Source organism: Balaenoptera ricei, chromosome 16 (genome assembly GCF_028023285.1).
Source record: "Balaenoptera ricei isolate mBalRic1 chromosome 16, mBalRic1.hap2, whole genome shotgun sequence".
Taxonomy (NCBI): domain Eukaryota; kingdom Metazoa; phylum Chordata; class Mammalia; order Artiodactyla; family Balaenopteridae; genus Balaenoptera; species Balaenoptera ricei.
This window is the reverse complement of record NC_082654.1, coordinates 114,761,147-114,786,130: the sequence shown is the minus strand read 5'-3', so window position 1 is coordinate 114,786,130 and position 24,984 is coordinate 114,761,147. Positions and strand designations below refer to the sequence as shown.

General features: G+C 38.4%; 1 protein-coding gene across 2 annotated transcripts in view; it reads right to left on the bottom strand.

Moving 5' to 3' along the window:
• The window catches only part of CHRM3 (cholinergic receptor muscarinic 3), a 514,336-nt gene that overhangs the window by 224,736 nt on the left and 264,616 nt on the right, over positions 1 to 24,984 (bottom strand). For both annotated transcript variants that reach the window (XM_059900319.1, XM_059900320.1), the window contains exon 4: positions 17,986 to 18,088. The gene's annotated coding sequence lies outside the window, so the exon portion shown is untranslated. The remainder of the gene's footprint in view (positions 1 to 17,985; positions 18,089 to 24,984) is intronic.

Genomic DNA, 24,984 nt, shown 5'->3' with positions numbered 1-24,984 from the left:
AAAATCTAATTCATGAGCCCCGCTATTTTACAATTTTTTCACTATTAAAGAACACTCTGATCAGAGAAATTTACATTTTTATTCAGGTTCTTATCACTGTTTTATGCGAATGTTTACTTAACCTAAGCTTCAATGTAAATGTCTTTGTATACAAAGGTAGTGCTCAAAGCCAAGGCAACAATTGGCTCCATTAATATTTTATTATTCATCATTCTTCCTGCAACTAAAATTTGTGACACTTCAATACAGAACCCTCCCCAGAAAAAAAATAAACTGAGAAAATCTCAATCTGTATCTTTCAACAAAACAAATTAGTGACATTCAAACAAATCACATATTTACTCTAATTGTTACTAAAAACTTCCATGGAGAGACCTAGTAATGTTTACCTTATTTTAAAATAAATAGTATACCTTCAATCTTTATTCTCTGAGCTAAATCTTTAATTGTGACTTAATCAATGGTGAATTTAACATAATATTGGGACCAAAGAGATAGAGTCTTTCACTTGACTGTCAAAAACATGAGAGTAAATAAGATTTCAGTGCAAGATTAACTGTCCTAAGAACACAAAATGACTTAAAGGACTTTACAAGTGTCTGTGTTACTGCAAGATGTTATGCCCAGTGACTACCTTTCTTTTTTCACCTTGTAACACAGATTCCTCAAAACACCACCATCACTACCTTGCTAACTGAATTTGAGTTACATACTACGTATAAACCAAAGCAAAAAAATATCTATAAGTCTTGACTTTTTATTAATTTAGCACACATGAGTAGTTTTATATTATTTCAATAAAAGAGTCTTAAGAAAAAGATTAATATTGAGAAAACAAAGTCAGTTGTTTATAAACTAACAAAAAAACTAAGAGAAGACAAAGTAACTGTAGAATTTTAGACTGAATGTAGAAAAGAATACAGTAAGGCAGACTCTAAGATAAAAACCTACTGGAGAGGAGCTTCAAGATGGCGGAAGAGTAAGACGTGGAGATAACCTTCCTCCCCACAAATACATCAGAAATACATCAACATGTGGAACAACTCCTACAGAACACCTACTGAATGCTGGCAGAAGACCTCAGACCTCCCAAAAGGCAAGAAACTCCCCATGTACCTGGGTAGGGCAAAAGAAAAAAGAAAAAACAGAGACAAAAGAATAGGGACGGAACCTGCGCCAGTGGGAGGGAGCCGTGAAGGAGGAAAGGTTTCCACACACTAGGAAGCCCCTTCGCGGGTGGGGACTGTGGGTGGCGGAGGGGGGAAGCTTCAGAGCCATGGAGGAGAGCGCAGCCACAGGGGTGCGGAGGGCAAAGCGGAGACATTCCCACACGGAGGATCGGCGCCGAGCAGCACTCACCAGCCCGAGAGGCTTGTCTGCTCACCCGCCGGGGTGGGCGGGGGCTGGGAGGCGAGGCTCGGGCTTCGGTCGGATCGCAGGGAGAGGACTGGGGTCGGCGGCATGAACACAGCCTGAAGGGGGCTAGTGCGCCACAGCTAGCCGGGAGGGAGTCCGGGAAAGTCTGCAGCTGCCGAAGAGGCAAGAGACTTTTTCTTGCCTCTTTGTTTCCTGGGGCGCGAGGAGGGGGGATTAAGAGCATCGCCTAAACGAGCTCCAGAGACGGGCGCGAGCCGTGGCGATCAGCGCGGACCCCAGAGACGGGCAGGAGATGCTAAGGCTGCTGCTGCCGCCACCAAGAAGCCTGTGTGCGAGCACAGGTCACTCTCCACACCGCCCCTCCTGGGAGCCTGTGCAGCCCGCCACTGCCAGGCTCCCGTGATCTGGGGACAACTTCCCCGGGAGAACGCACAGCGCGCCTCAGGCTGCTGCAACGTCACGCCAGCCTCTGACGCCGCAGGCTCGCCCTGCCTCCTCCGTACCCCTCCCTCCCCCCCGGCCTGAGTGAGCCAGAGCCCCCGAAGCAGCTGCTCCTTTAACCCCATCCTGTCTGAGTGAAGAACAGATGCCCTCAGGCGACCTACATGCAGAGGCGGGTCCAAATCCAAAGCTGAACCCCAGGAGCTGTGTGAACAACAAAGAGAAAGGGAAATCTCTCCCAGCAGCCTCAGAAGCAGCGGATTAAAGCTCCACCATCAACTAGATGTACCCTGCATCTGTGGAATACGTAAATAGACAACGAATCATCCCAAATTGAGGAGCTGGACTTTGGGAGCAACGATATATATATTCTTTTCCCTTTTTCTCTTTCTGTGAGTGTGTATGTGTACGCTTCTGTGTGTGATTTTGTCTGTATAGCTTTGCTTTTACCATTTGTCCTAGGGTTCTGTCTGTCCCCCCTTTTTTTTTAGTATAGTTTTTAGTGCTTTCTATCACTGGTGGATTTGTTTTTTGGTTTGGTTGCTCTATCCTTTTTTTTTTAAACTTAAAAAAATTTTTTTAATAATTATTTTTTATTTTTCATTTTAATAACTTTATTTTGTTTTATTTTCTTCTTTCTTTCTTTCTTTTTTTTCTCCCTTTTATTCTGAGCCGTGTGGAGGACAGGCTCTTGGTGCTCCAGCCAGGCCTCAGGGCTGTGCCTCAGAGGTGGGAGAGCTAAGTTCAGGACACTGGTCCACAAGAGACCTCCCAGCTCCACATAATATCAAATGGCGAAAATCTTCCAGATATCTCCATCTCAATGCCAAGACCCAGCTCCACTCAACGACCAGCAAGCTACAGAGCTGGACACCCCATGCCAAACAACTAGCAAGACAGGAACACAACCCCACCCATTAGCAGAGAGGCTGCCTAAAATCATAATAAGGTCACAGACACCCCAAAATACACCACCAGACGTGGACCTGCCCACCAGAAAGACAAGATCCAGCCTCATCCACCAGAACACAGGCACTAGTCCCCTCCACCAGGAAGCCTACACAACCCACTGAACCAACCTTAGCCACTGGGGGCAGACACCAAAAACAACGGGAACTACGAACCTGCAGCCTGTGAAAAGGAGACCCCAAACACAGTAAGTTAAGCAAAATGAGAAGACAGAGAAACACACAGCAGATGAAGGACCAAGGCAAAAACCCACCAGACCTAACAAATGAAGAGGAAATAGGCAGTCTACCTGAAAAAGAATTCAGAATAATGATAGTAAAGATGATCCAAAATCTTGGAAATAGAATGGAGAAAATACAAGAAACGTTTAACAAGGACCTAGAAGAACTAAAGAACATACAAACAGTGACGAACAACACAATAAATGAAATTAAAAATTCTCTAAAAGGGATCAATAGCAGAATAACTGAGGCAGAAGAACGGATAAGTGACCTGGAAGATAAAATAGTGGAAATAACTACTGCAGAGCAGAATAAAGAAAAAAGAACGAAAGGAATTGAGGACAGTCTCAGAGACATCTGGGACAACATTAAATGCACCAACATTCGAATTGTAGGGGTCCCAGAAGAAGAAGAGAAAAAGAAAGGGACTGAGAAAATATTTGAAGAGATTATAGTCGAAAACTTCCCTAATATGGGAAAGGAAATAGTTAACCAAGTCCAGGAAGCACAGAGAGTCCCAAACAGGATAAATCCAAGGAGAAACACCCAAGACACATATTAATCAAACTATCAGAAATTAAATACAAAGAAAAAATATTAAAAGCAGCAAGGGAAAAACAACAAATAACACACAAGGGAATCCCCATAAGGTTAACAGCTGATCTTTCAGCAGAAAATCTGCAAGCCAGAAGGGAGTGGCAGGACATATTTAAAGTGATGAGGAGAAAAACCTACAACCAAGATTACTCTACCCAGCAAGGATCTCATTCAGATTTGATGGAGAGATTAAAACCTTTATAGACAAGCAAAAGCTAAGAAAATTCAGCACCACCAAACCAGCTTTACAACAAATGCTATAGGAACTTCTCTAGGCAGGAAACATAAGAGAAGGAAAAGACCTACAACAACAAACCCAAAACAATTAAGAAAATGGTAATAGGAACATACATATTGATAATTACCTTAAATGTAAATGGAGTAAATGCTCCAACCAAAAGACATAGCCTGGCTGAATGCATACAAAAACAAGACCCGTATATATGCTGTCTACAAGAAACCCACTTCAGACCTAGGGACACACACAGACTGAAAGTGAGGGGATGGAAAAAGATATTCCATGCAAATGGAAAGAAAAAGAAAGCTGGAGTAGCAATTCTCATATCAGACAAAATAGACTTTAAAACAAAGACTATTACAAGAGACAAAGAGGGACACTACATAATGATCAATGGATCAATCCAAGAAGAAGATATAACAATTTAAATATTTATGCACCCAACATAGAAGCACCTCAATACATAAGGCAGATACTAACAGCCATAAAGGGGGAAATTGACAGTAACACAATCATAGTAGGGGACTTTAACACCCCACTTGCACCAATGGACAGATCATCCAAAATGAAAATAAATAAGGAAACACAAGCTTTAAATGATTCATTAAACAAGATGGACTTAATTGATATTTATAGGATATTCGATCCAAAAACAACAGAATACACTTTCTTCTCAAGTGCTCTGGAACATTCTCCAGAATAGATCATATCTTGGGTCACAAATCAAGCCTTGGTAAATTTAAGTAAATTGAAATCATATCAAGTATCTTTTCTGACCACAACGTTATGAGACTAGATATCAATTAGACGAAAAAATGTGTAAAAAATACTAACACATGGAGGCTAAACAATGCACTACTAAATAACCAAGAGATCACTGAAGAAATCAAAGAGGAAATCAAAAAATACCTAGAAACAAATGACAATGACAACACGACAACGACCCAAAACCTATGGGATGCAGCAAAAGCAGTTCTAAGAGGGAAGTTTATAGCAATACAATCCTACCTTAAGAAACAAGAAACACCTCAAATAAACAACCTAACCTTACACCTAAAGCAATTAGAGAAAGAAGACCAAAAAAACCCCCAAAGTTAGCAGACGGAAAGAAATCATAAAGATCAGAACAGAAATAAATGAAAAAGAAATGAAGGAAACAATACAAAGATCAATAAAACTAAAAGCTGGTTCTTTGAGAAGATAAACAAAATTGATAAACCGTTAGCCAGACTCATCAAGGAAGAAAGGGAAAAGACTCAAATCAACAGAATTAGAAATGAAACAGAAGTAACAACTGACACTGCAGAAATACAAAGGATCATGAGAGATTACTACAAGCAACTATATGCCAATAAAATGGACAACCTGGAAGAAATGGACAAATTCTTAGAAATGCACAACCTACTGAGACTGAACCAGGAAGAAATAGAAAATATAAACAGACCAATCACAAGCACTGAAATTGAAACTGTGATTAAAAATCTTCCAACAAACAAAAGCCCAGACCAGATCGCTTCACAGGCGAATTCTATCAAACATTTAGAGACGAGATAACACCTATCCTTCTCAAACTCTTCCAAAATATTGCAGAGGGAGGAACACTCGCAAACTCATTCCACGAGGCCACCATCACCCTGATACCAAAACCAGACAAAGATGTCACAAAGAAAGAAAACTACAGGCCAATATCACTGATGAACATAGATGCAAAAATCCTCAACAAAGTACTAGCAAACAGAATCCAACAGCACATTAAAAGGATCATACACCATGATCAAGTGGGGTTTATCCCAGGAATGCAAGGATTGTTCAATATACACAAATCAATCAATGTGATACACCATATTAACAAATTGAAGGAGAAAAACCATATGATCATCTCAACTGATGCAGAGAAAGCTTTCGACAAAATTCAACATGATTTATGACAAAAACCCTCCAGAAAGTAGGCATAGAGGGTACTTTCCTCAACATAATAAAGGCCATATATGAGAAACCCACAGCCAACATCATCCTCAATGGTGAAAAACAGAAACTATTTCCACTAACTCTGGAACAAGACAAGGTTGCCCACTCTCACCACTATTATTCAACATAGTTTCGGAAGTTTTACCCACAGCAATCAGAGAAGAAAAAGAAATAAAAGGAATCCAAATCGGAAAAGAAGTAAAGTTGTCACTCTTTGCAGATGATATGACACTATACATAGAGGATCGTAAAGATACTACCAGAAAACTAGTAGAGCTAATCAATGAATTTGGTAAAGTAGCAGGATACAAAATTAATGCACAGAAATCTCTTGCATTCCTATACACTAATGATGAAACATCTGAAAGAGAAATTAAGGAAACACTCCCATTTACCAATGCAACAAAAAGAATAAAATACCTAGGAATAAACGTACCTAAGGAGACAAAAGACCTGTATGCAGAAAATTATAAGACACTGATGAAAGAAATTAAAAATGATACAAACAGATGGAGAGATATACCATGTTCTTGGATTGGAAGAATCAACATTGTGAAAATGACCCTACTACCCAAAACAGTCTACAGATTCAACACAATCCCTATCAAACTACCACTGGCATTTTTCACAGAACTAGAACAAAAAAGTTCACAATTTGTATGCAAACACAAAAGACCCCGAAGAGCCAAAGCAATCTTGAGAAAGAAAAACAGAGCTGGAGGAATCAGGCTCCCTGACTTAGCTACAGTTATCAAGATAGTATAGTGCTGGCACAAAAAAAGAAATATAGATCAATGGAACAGGATAGAAAGCCCAGAGATAAACCCATGCACATATGGTCACCTTATTTTTGATAAAGGAGGCAAGAATATACAGTAGAGAAAAGATAGCCTCTTCAATAAGTGGTGCTGGGAAAAGTGGACAGCTACATGTAAAAGAATGAAATTAGAACACTCCTTAACACCATACACAAAAATAAACTCAAAATGGATTAAAGACCTAAATGTTAAGGCCAGACACTATAAAACTCTTAGAGGAAAACATAGGCAGAACACTCTATGACATAAATCACAGCAAGATCCTTTTTGACCCAACTCCTAGAGAAATGGAAATAAAAACAAAAATAAGCAAACGGGACCTAATGAAACTTAAAAGCCTTTGCACAGCAAAGGAAACCATAAACAAGACTCGAAACCAACCCTCAGAATGGGCGAAAATATTTGAAAATGAAGCAACTTACAAAGGATTAATCTCAAAATTTACAAGCAGCTCATGCAGCTCAATATCAGAAAAACAACCAACCCAATCCAAAAATGGGCAGAATACCTAAATAGACATTGCTCCAAAGAAGATATACAGATTGCCAACAAACACATGAAAGAACGCTCAACATCATTAATCATTAGAGAAATGCAAATCAAAACTGTAATGAGGCCACCTCACAGAAGTCAGAATGGCTATCATCAAAAAATCTACAAACAATAAATGCTGGAGAGGGTGTGGAGAAAAGGGAACCCTCTTGCACTGCTGGTGGGAACGTAAATTGATACAGCCACCATGGAGAACAGTATGGAGGTTCCTTAAAAAATTAAAAATAGAACTACCATACGACCCAGCAATCCCACTACTGGGCATATACCCTGAGAAAACTGTAATTCAAAAAGAGTCATGTACCACAATGTTCATTGCAGCTCTATTTACAATAGCCAGGACATGGAAGCAAGCTAAGTGTCCATCAACAGATGAATGGATAAAGAAGATGTGGCACATATATACAATGGAATATTACTCAGCCATAAAAAGAAATGAAATTGAGTTATTTGCAGTGAGGTGGACGGACCAACAGTCTGTCATACAGAGTGAAGTTAAGTCAGAAAGAGAAAAACAAATACCACATGCTAACACATATACATGGAATCTAAAAAACAACTACAAAAAAAATGGTCATGAAGAACCTAGGGGCAAGATGGGAATAAAGACGCAGACCTAGTAGAGAATGTACTTGAGGATAGGGGGAGGGGGAAGGGTGAGCTGGGACAAAGTGAGACAGTGGCATGGACATATATACACTACCAAATGTAAACTAGATTGCTAGTGGGAAGCAGCTGCATAGCACAGGGAGATCAGCTCGCTGCTCTGTGATCACCTAGATGGGTGGGATAGGGAGGGTGGGAAGGAGGGAGATGCAAGAGGGAAGAGATATGGGGATATATGTATGTGTGTAACTGATTCACTTTGTTATAAAGCAGAAACTAACACAGCATTGTAAAGCAATTATACTCCAGTAAAGATGTTAAAAAAAAAACCAAAACAAAAAACCTACTGAAAGACATACATTCTTTCCAAAATGTTAGTGGTAAAATAATAATAATAATATAACATCTTTTTAAAATTAAAAACATTTTAATTAAAACTTAATTCTCAGTTTTTCAAGTTCATCCATTTATTTATTCAATTATTAAACAAAGCTGTATTGAGTGTCTACACGAGGCCCTCGCTTAAGTACTGGCAACATAAAAACAAGTAATATAAGATTCTTGCTCATGGGGTGTGAGAGCGACACAGTCTCAGCAAAAAAGATTATTTTCTGCTACACTAGTGTGGCTCACTTTCCATGTGCTCATCCATGACTTTAATTCTTCACAGGAATTCTTAAAACTCACTTACTCATTGTTTCTGGAATGCTTACTATGTGTCAGAACTTAGAGGATGCAAAGATCAGTCAGGCCTAATGTTGGCATGTAGGAGGGAAGCCTTCAAGCTAGAACATCAAAGCTGTGTGACCTGGGGTTAGACACTTCATAGTCTCTGGGGACATCACTTTTTCCCTTTGTCCCTCCCTTTGACATAAAATTGAACTATTAAGGGCCTTGGTGAGGTCTAAATTAAAATCACCATTCTCCGAACTCTCACCATGCCCAGGCATTCCTTTTATATACCTCATCTCACTGAATCCTCTCAACAGCCACTCCACAAAGTGGGCCTGATTGCCCTCATTGGCAGAATGAATGGGAAAGGAGAGGCCAAGATAAGTCAAGAAACAGGGAAACACAATTGGTAGGTTTGAATCCAGGTCTTGAATCCAGAGCAGCTGGGTGCAAAGCTGATGCCCATATCCACTAACTGTACTACTTACTATATGGAAGTACTGCAAAACCATAGCTACACCAACATGAAATACTGTTACTCTTAAAGGAAGATGAGCATGTGTACAAATAAATACGCACAATGTGCTTAGTAGGCTTGAATAATTTTAGCATTCAAATAGACAGCAACTAAAACACTAAATATTGTACTGATAATGCAGTTTCAATAAAGTTTAAAAAAAAGGTCATTAGATCTTTGTTGAAAACCAGCATGGTAAAATATTTGGGGGAAAAAACCAAAACAATGTGTTTAAGTTGATGGGAAATACACAGACACACACACACAGAGTTATACATTAATTATATACATTATTACTTACACACTAATACACTTATATCAGTCCCTTCTGCAAATAGATCAATGAAAAATATTGCAATATATTAAAAAAAAGTAAAAGAGGTATATCCTTTTTTCAGACTGGAAACTACTTTAGAAGCAGACAGTTTTGTGGATTAATGTGAAACAGTATGGCACGATGCACTGATAACAGTAGTATTTGATGGAGGGAAAAATATAATTATAAACTCTAATGTATATATTTCTTGAGTGCACCTAGTTAAAATAGGTCACATTTATATTAGTAAAGGCAGGTTTTTTATAATTTTGTGATACAAAGACCACAAATTTGTTTCTTATTCTATATTAAAGGGTTTGAAACTTAGAATGGATTTAACTATGCAGTGAACTGATTTTTTAAAGTATATCTAAGTATCAGTATGATCTAATTCACTCAGAAAGATGATGCTGTGATAGTACTACATGAAGTTATTGTTCTGGATTATTCTCACTCATAAACAATACTGATGAATAACCTCTGAACCCAGCACCAGGGTTACCAGGTAACATCAGCTTCCATTAAAGAAAATTATTAACAAATAAATTTAAAGTCATAGATCAAACATAAAATGTGTAGATATTTTCTTAGCAAAAGTGAATCAATTAATTATTCCAGGGCATTAGAAGACACATCTCACATCTTGTTAATTTTCCCCCAACTTACTATAATTATTAAAATATAGTATTAATAAAAAAAATAATGTTCCAGGTAACCTGGCACATGTTAGGCAATCAATATAAATCTGTTGAATGGACAACATTTGACCTTAAGTGACAGCTTTTTTTCTTAAGAGAATATTTTAATATCTTAAATTTTTTCTAAGTACTTATATTAATAAGTAGAGGAATTTGAATGACACTACATCTTTTAAAGGTGTTAAAGTTTTAGGAGTCACCTTCTAAAACATTACATTTTTCTCTATTTGGACTTTTTTCCAACTAGAAGAGGGTGAGAGTGTGGAAGCTCAAGTTAATGAAACTCACTGTTAATCTTTTTGGATGATTGGGCAAATTAATTTATTCCATCATTTCCCTAGCTGCAAGGGAACGATACATCAAGAGGGATTCATGGATCACTTAGCATTTATTCAATACACAATAAAGCATTTTTTTAGTGACTGTTTTGCACTGCCATTAAGGAATACTATGATGAATACGATGGGGGTGCCAGTCCTCAAGGAACTCAGTTTCAGGGGTAAACAATCAAGGAAATCAACAAGTTGCAATACAGAGCCATAAGTGCTGGGTAACTATGAAGGGAGGGGTTGGGGAAAGAACGTGGTGAACTTAACTCTGCCTGGGGAGAAGATGAGCAGGGCATGGGGAAAGACATCAGCATTCTGGTGAGATTTCATCTGGGTCTTGAAGATGAATACACATTTGTCAGGAAAGGGGGTTCAGGGTACTCCAGGCAGAATGATGAGTAGGTGCAAGTACAGTGTTTGTATAACTCCGAGGAAACAGTAAGACACCGGAATGTGGAGCATACGTAGGACGCATGGAAGAGAGTAGCTTATACGAGCTTGTATAGAAACTCAGTCGTGAAACCAACTGAGTTCCCCTCTCAGTTATGAAAACCAAACACGGTTCCAGACATTGCCCGATGTTCCCCTATGGGACAAAATCACCCTGATTGAGAAGCACTGATTTAGAGGAAAAGGGTTTTGCCTTAAGAGAGGAAAAGTTCCGGTTATCACAGTTTATCCTTCTTAGTAATTAGATAGGAATGACTCATGACATAATTTTTCTGTAACCCATTTTTCTTTGTTTCATGTAAAGTGAGGATATTACTTATCTCACAAGGCTACTCTGAAGAATAAACAAGAGATTCTGAAGTAAACATATGTGTTAGGGCACTCACACAGGGACTGGACCATGACAGTGCCTTGTAAATGTGAGATGGTCCAGCATATTAAAGGGGAAACTCAATTCTGTTAATTGTTTTGCACTGTACATAATCAGTTTAGATTAAAACGGTTTTTATTAGTTGAAAAAATGTCCCAGAAGGATAGCTTTCAGAACCACCATGGTGATATTTTGTTTACAACTCTGAGACAGGCTCTCAAATGTCTTTATCTTTTTTTTCTAAACAGGAAATAAATGTACTGCAACCAGAAGTTAAGAATATGCTCAAAGTCATAGGTTAACTCGTGGAAGACGAACATTAAGTTGAGATTTTGGCCACTCATTACTTGCTTCTATTTGCCACCATTGTTTGAAAACTGTGTGTAGTTTATAATGTGGTACTTGGAAATAAGCTATATGTTAATATATAATTAATATGCCAGGAGGAGAAGCTTTTTTAAATTAATGACTCATCTTTTTTTATAGATCTATCTCTACTGGTTTTCCAAAATGAAAATGAGTCCTCAATCTTTTAAGGGCAGAATCCATGTGTAGGCATTCCCACCTCCCTTTTTATCTTATAGAATGATGCTTGCAAAATATGATACCCTTTTTTACTTTTTAAAATGATTAAATTGTGTGTCATGCTTTTATGAGGATTAATCACAACAATTTTCATATTGCAAAGGATTTGATAGAAGATTTTAAATGGGGTAGATTTCAAGATTAGGACAATGATATAAAGCTTGTGCCATGAATCCAACAAGTTGCTGTCTAGGAAAATAAGTAGCACTTTACTTCTCTTTGTTCAATGGTCTCAGCCAAAGAAAATATAAAGATTTGTCTTTTTTTCCCCCTCAAAAGCTCAAAGAGTAACAAATTAAAAATACACATAGCATACACTACCAAATGTAAAATAGATAGCTAGTGGGAAGCAGCTGCATAGCACAGGGAGATCAGCTCAGTGCTTTGTGACCACCTAGAGGGGTGGAATAGGGAGGGTGGGAGGGAGATGCAAGAGGGAGGGGATACGGGGATATATGTATGCACATAGCTGATTCACTTTGTTATACAGCAGAAACTAACAAAACATTGTAAAGCAAGTATACTCCAATAAAGATGTTAAAAAAAATACACATATCTAGTAGTAGCCAATATCATAAATAAAAACAGTGTTAGGCAAAGACGTAATTTTATGTCAAGGGAAATAAACTACAGAATTTAACTCAATAAAACTAACTCCACTTTTATGAGACCCTAGTCAACAATTTTTCGACTATAGCTTCTACTTGATTTCATAAAACATCATTTAAAATTTAGTGTTGATAGTGGTAGAGAACAGAAAACAAAATCAAGACCTCTGAGCACAGAGAGGTTCAAAGGCCAACGGAATAAAATACATAAAATTCTGACTTCAATGGTTTTCTTTCAACCATCAGCTGAAGCATGATTACAAACATAAATAAAAAGGGGCTGATGATAGACACACATGGTTCAGGACAGCTGTATCTCATTCCTACATCAGTAATCCTCAAATATTAGTCCAATGTTCCCATAGCATCATAAGCACTCTTTGCCCCTCCATTCCTATCAGATGTGTAATTTCTCTTTTTACAGAATGAGTATTTTAACGTTAGGCAAATATACCTTTTTCAGATAGCAGAATTGCCAAACAAAATTTTGCTTTAGCCTCCAGTAAACCCAGAGTCATGTCTGATGACCAACAGCAGCAACTGTTGGTCCCTAGGGTCTGCCTAACTGTGACTGATATTTATTTCTCAGTTGATTCTACAGTTTTATTTATATTTGTTCTGCCTTAATTTTCTATTTTGTTGATAATTATTAGGTTTTATTCTTTTTATAATCTATTTAAAGTATTTTTTTTTTGGGGTAAAAAAAGCAGAGTACAGACACATCAATACAAACAAGTGAACAGTAGAGAATGAAAATGTTTAAAGAAAAAAAATTAACAATATAAAGAGAAATATGTTTGAACATTAAGATGGCTAAGTTAAATATGGGAAAGTTCCCAATTTCAGAATACTTGTAATCAAAGTTATCATTGATCATATTATTAATATTCAGATAAAGTAAAATAATTTGTTTTAAATATCTCTCCAATATAGGAATATAATTTAGGGATCCTAAATATATGAAATTATTTATCCCTGAGGCACAGTATGTTGTGATACTAAGAATGCAATATAACTTCAAAGTGAAATTTCACATTCTTCCGAGAAACATAATTTTATGTATGAAGGGCTTATATTACTGTTGGCTGATAACATCATCACATCCATTTGGACCATCTACTCTTTTCCTAAAATGCAAAAGCGAAGCAATGTAAAGCATATGGGGCTTTAATTGGCTTTGAGCTTTGCCAAGAAAAGTCAGAGATTTAATAGATAAGTAGATGGAGGCATAAGAATGATTCTAGTACTTCCTAGAGAGTTTACTTGGGTAGCATTATTACCTGATCAGACAACATTAGACTCTGTTCAATTATTCACAAGTGCAGAAATGCTATAGTGTTTTACCTCTTAATGTCCCACAAGCCCCTAGCAAAGTTTTTAAAGATAAGGCACCTCAATCAGGAGTCTTTAGACTAGAATGTCCCCTTAACATGACAGGTTAAAAAAAAAAAAAAGATTTTAAAGATGAAAATACTGGTGAAGGAGAAGAGGGAAGTGAAGAGCCACACCTTAATGAAATCAGGGTGAGCTGCTCACCAAAATATTAGATTTGCTGGCCCTCTGACTTTGTCCAAATCCTTTCAAAATGATGCCCATCTCTGATTCCACAGAGCATACCAGATATAATATCTGATCTGATGAATTACCATTTTTATTGGTCATTATTTTATATATTTAGTTCACTGGCTAAGTCAGTTCCTAGCTTTGGTATAATTTCATCTGCTTGTATCTAAGATTAAAATGCATTTGAATTATTCATCATTCATTTCACAAATATTTTCTAAAGTCTAATATTGTTCAAGCATGGAGGATCCTGGAAGAATGTATCTTTTGTTCCAAAATGTTCACTCTTAAAAGTCAACACAAAGTGCTACGATAATGATGGGAATAAGAAAAAGTCTGATACAATAGTAAATGTCTATGATAAACATGTATATTTTTGGAGCCGTTTGATGTATTACTATAACATAACACAGATCTTCACAATCAACTCAGCGTCCATATTGTTCCTGCCCTATAATAAATATAGGATACATTTATCTTTTATATTAGATTTGAAAAATTAATCCTAATTAATTCAGGGAACCTCTCTGATTAAAGGGAGTTAATGGCAAGTGAAAAAAATAGTAGAAAATGCAAAGTTAAGTATGCTTAACCCAAGGTTCATTTCAGACACTATTAATTTCCCTCTCAATAGCTGTTTCATGTGGTGGCAATACGGTAGATTTTAGAGAGATTTTTAATCTTCCTCTGTCCAGATCCCAGGCACTCAGTGATATAAAGAATTTAGAAAAATGGATTTATCTTACTGGAAAAGCTTTGTCTATACTAATGTAGAACCCTAAAACATAATGGACATCCCTGCCTGAATCCTTTCAAAGAAATTCCTAAAAGGACATGAGAAGAATCTCTGGCCTTATTACAACTCTATTCAGCACAGAGAACAATTATACGCAAGGCCAATCCCCAAAGGAAATACAAAGGCATCTTGTCAATAAGCACTATCCTGTACTGTGTCTAGGGATGCTCAGTGTGTATGTGCTTGTGCCTCTCTGTGTATTTTGTTCTCCATTGTCCCCCAAAATAAATATTTAGGAGAGAGCTGAAAATATCAACTGTTTCCTCAAATGTAGGATAGCTCTGCCCAGACATATTATTTGGGTAAATTAGGTCCCCTAAGGTAAAGGAGATAGCTGTTCCTCATGCATTAATTTAATACCTAGGTAACAAGAGTTTTCAACATCTTTATTGGTCTCCATTACCTGAACATCGGAGGCACATTTTTGTCTTAACACAGATCCTTGAACTTTTTATAATGTCAACTGTGAAACACTGATGGTTTTATATTGAAGGAAAAAAATGTCACCAGTACGAAATAAAGTTGATTATGTTGTACATAAGGAGTGCTGACATGGACCCAAGTTTCCACTCAGCTTCAAAGAAGATTGCATTTACTGGTTTATTTTTAAACTCTGAATCAAATAACATCACAGTATGTCAGAAGGTGTCTTTGATGAAAACTTTCTGATGACACCTTATCTTCTTCCCTTCCAATGGGAAGCGCACCATCTCCAGTTATGGGTGGTTGGAGTCTAAAGGAAAGACTTCAGTAACTACCTCTATGGTCTATACAGTCATTACACAGCCATTTTGAGAAACAAAGTCTCCACTGCAGCTCAAATAAATAATTGGATTTACGTTTTGTGTTGGTGAAAAGGAGGAACTATATGTCAGACAGGCAAGAGATATGATCCCAGGTTTAACTACCAACCCCGACAAACACACTTCCCTAAGTCAGTTATTCTGCCTAAAAATTTACTAGCATCAACTTATTTTGCTGGGTGAATCATGCAACTACGAAGGAGTGACATTTAATAAACTTTGGTAGCTGTGCTCGAACATTAATCTTATAATAATGTCACTGCCAAACTATAAAATCCCTTCGCTCCTAATAGTAGTGTGACATCAGGACACAGACTGGATGGCAATTTGTAGAAGTCAGCAATGCTTCTGGCCTAAGCGTCACTACCTGGAGGAGCAGGCAAGGGGAAGGTATTGTCATATTAGGCAACAGGCCCCGTGTGGAAATGGAATAAAATTTCCTTGGTACCTTCAGTCACACCTTTTGTGCCCTTTCCCCCATTTGCTTCTGATACTTAATGTCTCAATGACTTGATCCTTCAACAAAGCCTCAACTCAGATTCTTTATTCAACCAAGGTATCAATGATCATCATCAGTTGATATCATTACTGCTATTATTATTGAAGAGCTTTAAGCCAGGCATTGACCAGATATGTTTCTATTCATAAACAATGACTCTGGCAGTTGGGTGAAGATGAGATTGAACAGGGACAAGAATAGAAATGAGAAGGTGATTTAGGGATGACAGTGGAAGACGGTTGAGACCAGAAAGTGGTGAATGTGACTTGGACTGGGGGCATGGCCTTTGACATGGAGACATGAAGATGTTAGGTCAGGGGTTCGGATCCTCAGCTGCACATCAGAATCATCTGAAGAGCTTTCTACAGTTCTGAACCCCAGCTCCACCCTCAGAGCTATTGGCTTAATTTTCTGGCTGCAGTCTGAGCTCTCAGAAAATGACCTTTTCACAGCAAGGGTTGAGAACCACTGGGTCCCAGCAAGGCTTTGGAGGACTTGATGGATTCGACGTGGAGAGGTTAAGACGAGGGAGGTAATTTGTATGACAACTAGAATTGTGGCAGATGAGTAACTAGTTTACTTGTAGTGCAATTTCCAGAGGAAAAGAAGACTGGAAGCCCAGATTTGAATGTGAACTCTCCTGATGTTTTCGGTTTGGCAATTTTTTAAACACGTGTATCAATTTTGTGTAGGCCAAAAAAACCCCACCAAAACTATAAAATAAACAACCTAAGATAGCCCTAACATTCAGGGGACCAGTCGCAACTTCTGCCTTAAATCAGGGAGGTTAAACTCTAATTATGGATTTCAGACTGTCACAGAATGTAGGAGTGAAATTCTCTGGAGACTCCTGGAAACACATCGATTAATTACTTGATACCTCATTAAGAATAAAGGTGACCTGGAGTATTTGGTGCACTGCAATTGTGAATTTATTTTCTCCCTCCTTCTCTCCCTCCCTCCCCCTTTCTAAGGAAGCATAACATGTTTTTCCAAGGTTATGGGTTAAGGAGTAGAGCTAGGTCTTATATCTGATTAAGTCTCAGGTCTGTGCTACTTCTCAAATGTGGTTTTCAGCAGACTTTTTGGGGGGAAGGGGGTGGGCAGGGGAGCTGTTATAAAGTTTTACTTTTGAAAATACAATTTATATACATCGGACACTTTTCTAAATACATACCAGAATTTCAACAAGTCTACCACATTCCCAACAATATTTTGAAAGTGGAATACAATAAAGCAATGAATCTTGTAATAAAGTATCTGTTAGTGATAAAATACCACACACACACACACACACACACACACACACACAGAGGACTCATCAAAGCAGTCTGAATTGAATTAAATCAGGAGCTATAAGGCTTATATCTCATGAGAATCTAATTTCAGAATATTCCCTTCAAGAGTATTCATTAAACAATGAAACTTTCAAATACTGTATTTCTTTTTGGTTTTATGTCATTATATATTATACCAAGGGAGTACTTGTCACAAAACCTAAGAGGATCAAAGGATCATTAATTAATTCCCATTTAGTTCATAATTTGATACTCAATTTTGTCTAAGACTGAACTAATTTTGGAAAAAAAAGTTTACATCCTTCTGTTAGACTTTTGAGCTACAGATACTATATTTATAAACATACCAGGGGATCTGTCATATTTCATATACTTGAGTTCCATAGAGTTGTATATTAAATCTTATTAGTTTCAGAACCATATGAGCATGGAATTTCCTTTCTCTACTGGCATGAATGTATTCTTAATTTGTATTAACCCCATAACAAAGGAAATGAAGGGTCTTGGGGAGTCTTGTAGGTCATACTATAAACACATACGCTAAGTAGAAAAGACAAAGGTCATCTCTGACACGTGAATTTTACTCTTCAGAACAAATTTCATCCTCAGTCAACAACAAGAAAAGCAGAAATGGATATACTTCCCTAGGTATGATTCAAAGGATGGGTAAGCAAACATTGAAGCTTTTATGTACCTGTTCCAGGTAGGATCATCAAACCAATCCAATGTTTCAAGGACTGTGCTGTGTGCTGAACTTTCCTTGTAGAAAAAAACCAGATGCCATGTCACCACAAAAGCTGAAAACCAAACAAATAAAGAAGGAGTAAATAAATCTAAAACAAGATAAAAGAAGAAGTAGGATACTTGGATCACTTGATTGTGAAATGGCATTTTAATCAAATGATAGATTTCATAAATGGAGATTTATCCCAGACTTTCCCCAAATGGACTTCATCAAGAAACCCTTTCGGGGCTTCCCTGGTGGCGCAGTGGTTGAGAGTCTGCCTGCCAATGCAGGGGACGCGGGTTCGAGCCCTGGTCTGGGAGGATCCCACATGCCGCGGAGCAACTAGGCCCGTGGGCCACAACTGCTGGGCCTGCGCATCTGGAGACTGTGCTCCACAACGGGAGAGGCCGCAACAGTGAGAGGCCCGCACACCGCGATGGGGAGTGGCCCCCGCTCGCCACAACTGGAGAGGGCCTTCGCACAGAAACGAAGACCCAGCACAGCCAAAAATAAATAAATAAATAAATTTATTTAAAAAAAAGAAGCCCTTTCATTCCACAATACCTGTTAGCATCCTGCTGCAGGAATGATCCACGGCAGTTACTGGGGAAACAATGACCTGTGTACCCTACTTTTCCACGAGATGCTACATCTCGTAGACTCTGTCATATGGTCACATGTTCTCAGGTTGATACTTCCAATAACTGGGAGTACTTTATAAGCTTCCCCATTAAAATATGCACATAAGGCACATATATTTAAAACGCATATAGAAAGCTAAGTGTTGAGTTTCCTTCACAAGTTTCATAGCAAATTAGCGAAGAACCACTCACCTGACTAGTACAATTTATTTCACGGCAACAGGTATCTGACATTCATTCATCACTTTGATCAATATTTACTGAGTGAATAACATGAACCAGATATTGGGTTGAGAAAATGAATTGGACTTGGTCCTGCCTTCAAAAAACCCAAGTCTACTCAAGTGGGAAAGGCCACGTTGGACCCTCATCAACCCTGAGGACTAAGTCATTGTGTTCACAATGCAGACAGGGTACAGGGGTGGCGTCACCGAGCAGAGGGTCTTCAAGCGGAGCCTTGAATGTTGAGTAGAAGAGTGAGATATGCCGGCGAAGCGGGGGTGAGGGAGGAGAAGGGTGTTATTCAGGCAGCATGCTCAAACACAGGAAGCTGTGAGGGAGAACGGCATGTTCTGAAAGCTGCCTTCTATCGGGCCTACAATAATGTGAGGGAACAGAACACGCACAAAGGAAATGGCAGAACATCCTTTTACAGATTTAAAGGGCTGTAAATCAGTCCACGGCACAGCGGTGCAAACAAAAGCACCCACTCCAATAATTGTATAGAAGCTGAACCTATTCCCAAGCTCCTCTACACACGTCATCTCATCCTGGCCTCACAAGATTGAGGGGCCTGCCCAAGACCTGAAAATAACTGGTGTAAGTTCATCTGTATCATTTTTTCAGATTCCGCATATATGGGATGTCATGTGGGATTTGTCTTTCTCTAACTTACTTCACTTAGTACGATCATCTCTGGGTCCATCCATGTTGCTGCAAATGGCAGTATTTCATTCTTTTTTATGACTGAGTAATATACTTATTTACAAAACAGAAACGGACTCACAGACATAGGAAACAAACGTATGGTTACCAAAACGAAGGTAGGGGAGGGATAAATTGGGAATTTGGGACTAACAGATACACACTACCATATATAAAGTAGATAAACAAGGACCTACTGTATGGCACAGGGAACTCTACTCAGTATCTTGTAATAACCTATAATGGAAAAGAATCTGAAGTTACATACATATATGTGTGTGTGTATATATATATATAACTGAATCACTTTGCTGTACACCTGAATCATTGTAAATCAACTATATTCAATAAAAATAAAAATTAAAAACACTTAAAAAAAACTTCATACAATTGGAAAAAAAAAGTGATTCGTGTAGACCAGTCCAGTGCCCTCTCTGTGCAGGGAGAGGTGCGTGTGGCATGTGGTATGGACATGTCAGTCTCTGTCCTATTTCATGACGTGCGCTTTCCCGATTGTACTGCCCTGCGGACTCCGGGCACAACCAAATTGCTGCCACCATCACCTTTCCTGTTTCCAATTTCAGGAAGTCAAGCGTGCGGTAGAAAAATTGTGATTAATTCCCCATGTTTTCACCTCCTGGATTTTGATATCTTTAATAAAAGACTTCTCCGTGTGGCCATACTGAAGGTAAGGCTGGCGACTGTGTACTGCCCAGCAACCGTGGAGAAACTGGTGATCCTGTCTACATCCAGCTCTGATCCTCAAATGCCCTCTGTGGACGTAACTGTTACATATGAGCCTCTCTCAGGCCTGGTGGTTCTTGCCTCTGACTTCATCAGCACTTTAATAACTTTGCTGATGCAGGGTGTGGATAAAAGGGCTTTGAACTCTAGGCAGAGGTTAGAATTAGTGCATCTACTCAGAGAGGAATGGAGGCCAGCACTCATTTGTAACATGTAAAAATGGGGAGAGAAAGCATGGAGATGGGGGAAAAGCAGTTTTTGTAATGCAAAAATGAAGAAACCTTGTCTATGACACATAGCTTATATAAGAAAAACTCTAAAGGAGCCTGTGGCATTCTCCAAAGGATGAGAAATATAGTTGCTGAGGTTGGAAAGATTGCAGAGGATTTTTTCCCTTCCTCTTCTTCTCTCTCCTCCCACTTTTTCTCTTGTAAACTCCTGAAGTGAAACTGCTTAGAATACATCTTACTCGGTTCAATTTCTCATCATGAAGGTGAGAGACTGGAAAGTCTTTCGGTAGCCCTGAAATCTCCTTGCCCTCATGAAAGAGGATAGAAGTTTTTATTTTCAATGCTTTTCCAGTTGAGAAACTGTATGCTTGCTACAGGAGTGGCCCCCGCCCCGCTCTATGTTCTGAGACCTTACAACATATTAGGAATTATTTTGGCTTTAAAGTGAAGCATGATTGCTTAAAAAGGCAGCTTCTGCTACAGAGGCTTGCAAGATAGAAACCAATTCCAGGCAACAGATGAACAATAATGCCTAGAATACAGACAGACACTGGATGTAAGACAGACAAAATCCAAATGACAGTATCATCCACATACTCAACTTCCAGCAATGATCTTGTGTTACAGCTGCTTGACAAACCACACTTGTTACTACAGAATAAGCTTGTTCTCGACATGCAGCAGAGAGCAGATGAAGCAGAAGCATTATTTGAAACCAAAACGTAGGAGCAAATAAACGAATCAAAAATACCTGTGAGCAACCTAATGGAAGAAAACTTGGATAAGTCATTTAAAAGAGAAACTGGACTCCACACAACATTCTAAAATGAGTAATTTCTGGAAAAAAAATTATTTCGAATGTATTTCCCATTTGTTTGTATGAATACTTAGGGAATTCATGGGATCCAACAGATTTGACCTCAGTGATTTGCTGCAGAATCCAGCATTTGCTGGCACGATAGAAATTGGTTCTCTAGAGGAACCTGACAACTAGCCCCTGTAAACTCTGGAACGAGAAATCGGGTTCTATGAAAATTTGTACCAAAAGAACCTGGATGCTTAATCCATACAAGAAGAAGTCGGGGCAGGAGGATTGGTAGGTGAGATGAGGGAGGTACAGGCAGAGGGAAGGAGAATTAATTATTTCCCTTATGGCACTAACACACCAGGCATTGATTACTCATCTGATCATCTCAACAACCTTGTGAAGAAGATATCATCGTCACTAGTTTACAAATGAAGAAATTATTTTCCTTTTGAGAGGCTAATTTACTTAATACACAACAAGAAGTGGCCTGAGCTGGGATTTGAAACTATGTTTGCCTGATACTTAGGTGATTTTCCTAATTAAGACCACAGTAATTCTCAAACAGTAAGCAATATGTAAATTTAAAAATCTCAATAGCAATCAAACAAATCCAAAATTTTAAAAATGACACAGATCGCATTAGCTACAATTATAAATAATAAAATGCAGATGAGACTATTGGGAAAACAATGGATAAACTCATATATTTTGGTGGTATTATACATATGTAGAACCCACTGAATCACCGATCTCACCCACACCTATATTTAGGGTCCTTAAATATATTCATATCTTTGGACCTAGTAATCCCACTCACAAATTATCCCAAAGAAACAATTCAAAATTAGGAAAATGTTCATTGTAGCATTATTCATAATACTAGTGAATAACAGAAACTATTTGTGTATCCCAAAGCAGGGCATCTAAGAAAATGTTTGTATATTAACTCCATGGTATATTAAGTAGCCAATAAAGTAATAACTAAGTCACAATATAGAGAAAGTGGTATAGAAAACTGTATGTTCTGATTACAAGTAGGTACAAAATGTATATGTGAATAAATACTAGCCAGGTAACCAGAATAAAGAAAATTGTGGTGCTAGGATAGAGTAGTTGTGAATGCATTAAAAAAATCTTAACCCCACTCTCATAATATATTTTAAAATTGTACTCATTTGAAATACCTACTGAATAAAAATACAGACCCACAAACACGATATATATTTGGAATATGTGTTTACATGGTTAAATGGCCTCCAGCACATAAAATATTATTTTGTTACATCGTTAAGTATTTGATAGTGGAGGAAGGAGGTAGGAGATGAAGGAGATATACTTAGTATGATGCTGAGATAATATATATATACATATTTTAACAGAATGGTGAAAATCAATTTCTTATAATGACAGTCCACAGAAAGATTAGATTACAAAACTAAGAAGGTTTGTTGACATAATTGCTAATGCATGTGATTTTAAATGAATCTATGATCAACAGTCTTTTCCACACTGTAACATAACTTTCACCTTCTTACATTTCCTCTATCCCATTTTCTAAAGGAAAAAAAAAGCTAAAGAAAATTGGCTGAGCCTCAGAATCTCCCATTTCCTTATTGTCTTCTTTAAGACATCACCCATCTCCCAAACAGGGTCTCCTCCATCCCTGGGAAGCCATTTATTCTTCCCAGGGCAGGGAGAAGATGCATTTGAAGAAACAATAGCTAACTCATGGCTACTGGCTTCTGTCTCACGTAAGAACAAGGGTGAACTAGCAAGTGTTCGTCATTTGTCTCAGATGGTATCTATTCATCTCTCTATAGTCATGGTCTCATTCCTGGTTTTACGCAGTAAATTTCTAGCATTTGCTGCTCCAAAATATCTCCTACCCTCTAGAAGTGAGATTAAGGTGGAAAAACTACATTGCCTATCGCCTGGCTCAATAGCTCTTAGAAAGCAAAGGAACATCCTAAATCTGTAAATCTCACAAATCATTAGAAATTCACAAACCACATCCCCTGCCTCTCCCCCGGCAGTTGTTTATACATTTACATATAAAGAGAAATGCAAAATTAAATGTAATTCAAGTACTGTTCAATCTCTTTTGTATAAGTCAGCCTTTCCATTAGCCTTCCTCTCCCACTCTTTCTTTAAACAAACACACACACACACACAGTGGAGAGGGGTATGGCTTCAGTAAACTAAGGAAGAGAAGAAACATTCTGCATCTCAAAACATGACTTAGTCTATCTCCCTTGACCTATGGGGCAGGGCTCCTTATCCATCTGGGTGCTCCTAGCCCAGCTGACATTTAGAATTAGGCTCGCCACTGGCATGCATACCATTTGTTACTCCTTGACCAATTAAAGTTGGTAGACATTTCTGTTAAACTCAGCCTCATCCAACCTCCCGCTGACAGCGCAGCCTTCTCTGACGTCTGACTGCGATGCACGTTCAGCCCTGGGGTGCTGCAGCCCTCAGGTCAGAACCACTGACACATCCTTCAGCTGTCCGGGGTCCTATCTATGCCACACCAGAACGGAATTTCCAAGGTTTTCCTCCGATTGACCAGGCTGAACTGCTAAGTTTGCTATGATGCTGGCAGAGCGCTGCATATGAAATAGCTGCCTGTCTTGGTACACATGTCCTTCTCATAAATACAGTCCTCATTCTCTGGGCTGAAACTCCGAGAGAGAAAGTTGGGAGGCACCTATTAGACTGCTTCACTTTCCTTCCTTCCACCGTCATTCTTGTTTTGCAGAATTCCTCAGACCCAGCAAGGGGTCATGTCTTCCTTTTCTTTCTTGGTGTTGTAGTCTCTTAATATCAGAGAGTGAGCCTAGATGTAATAAGTTGAAGGGTTTTTCCACCATATATGACTGGCATTTTCTGGGCTGACCCTTGATAAACTAAAAAAATCTAGAAAATTCTTTCTCGAAAACTAACTTGGATTTCCACTTTTAGCCATGACAGGGTACAGGGATGGAGTATAACCTATACCCTGGCACTCCCCATCACCCCAAAACCCCAAGAAAATATAACAAATGAAATAACTATTTTGAGGAATTGGATAAGTAGTGTAGGACTGTGATGACAGAGAAGGGAAACCAAGAAGAGAAGAGAAACCTGTATCTGGGCTCTTGGTTTGGATGAGGTTTCTGGAAAGTGGGCACAGGAAGGGGAAGTCAAGCACAGCTTGGTTGCCTTACTAAATTGAGGAAGTGGTGATCAAAGTTTGAGGAGTCCAGTAGTCCTATGAAGAAGATGCTCAACAACGTTAGTTACTAGGAAAATGTAAATTAGAACCACAATCAGATGCCATGACACCATTAAAACAACTGATTATAGTAACCTTGGCAAGGATGTGAGGTAGCTGTAACTCTCTTACACTGCTGGTGGGAATGTAAAATGATACAACCACTTTGGAAGACCGTTTTGCAGTTTATTATATAGGTAAATATATGCTTAAAATGTAGCTGAGCAATTTTACTCCTAGCTATTTACCCAAGAGATATAAAAATATATGTCTATACAGAAACTTGTGTATCAACGTTCATAGCAAAGCAACTTCATTCACAATCAAACTGGAAAAAAATGTCCATCAGATGAAATGGAGAAAGCA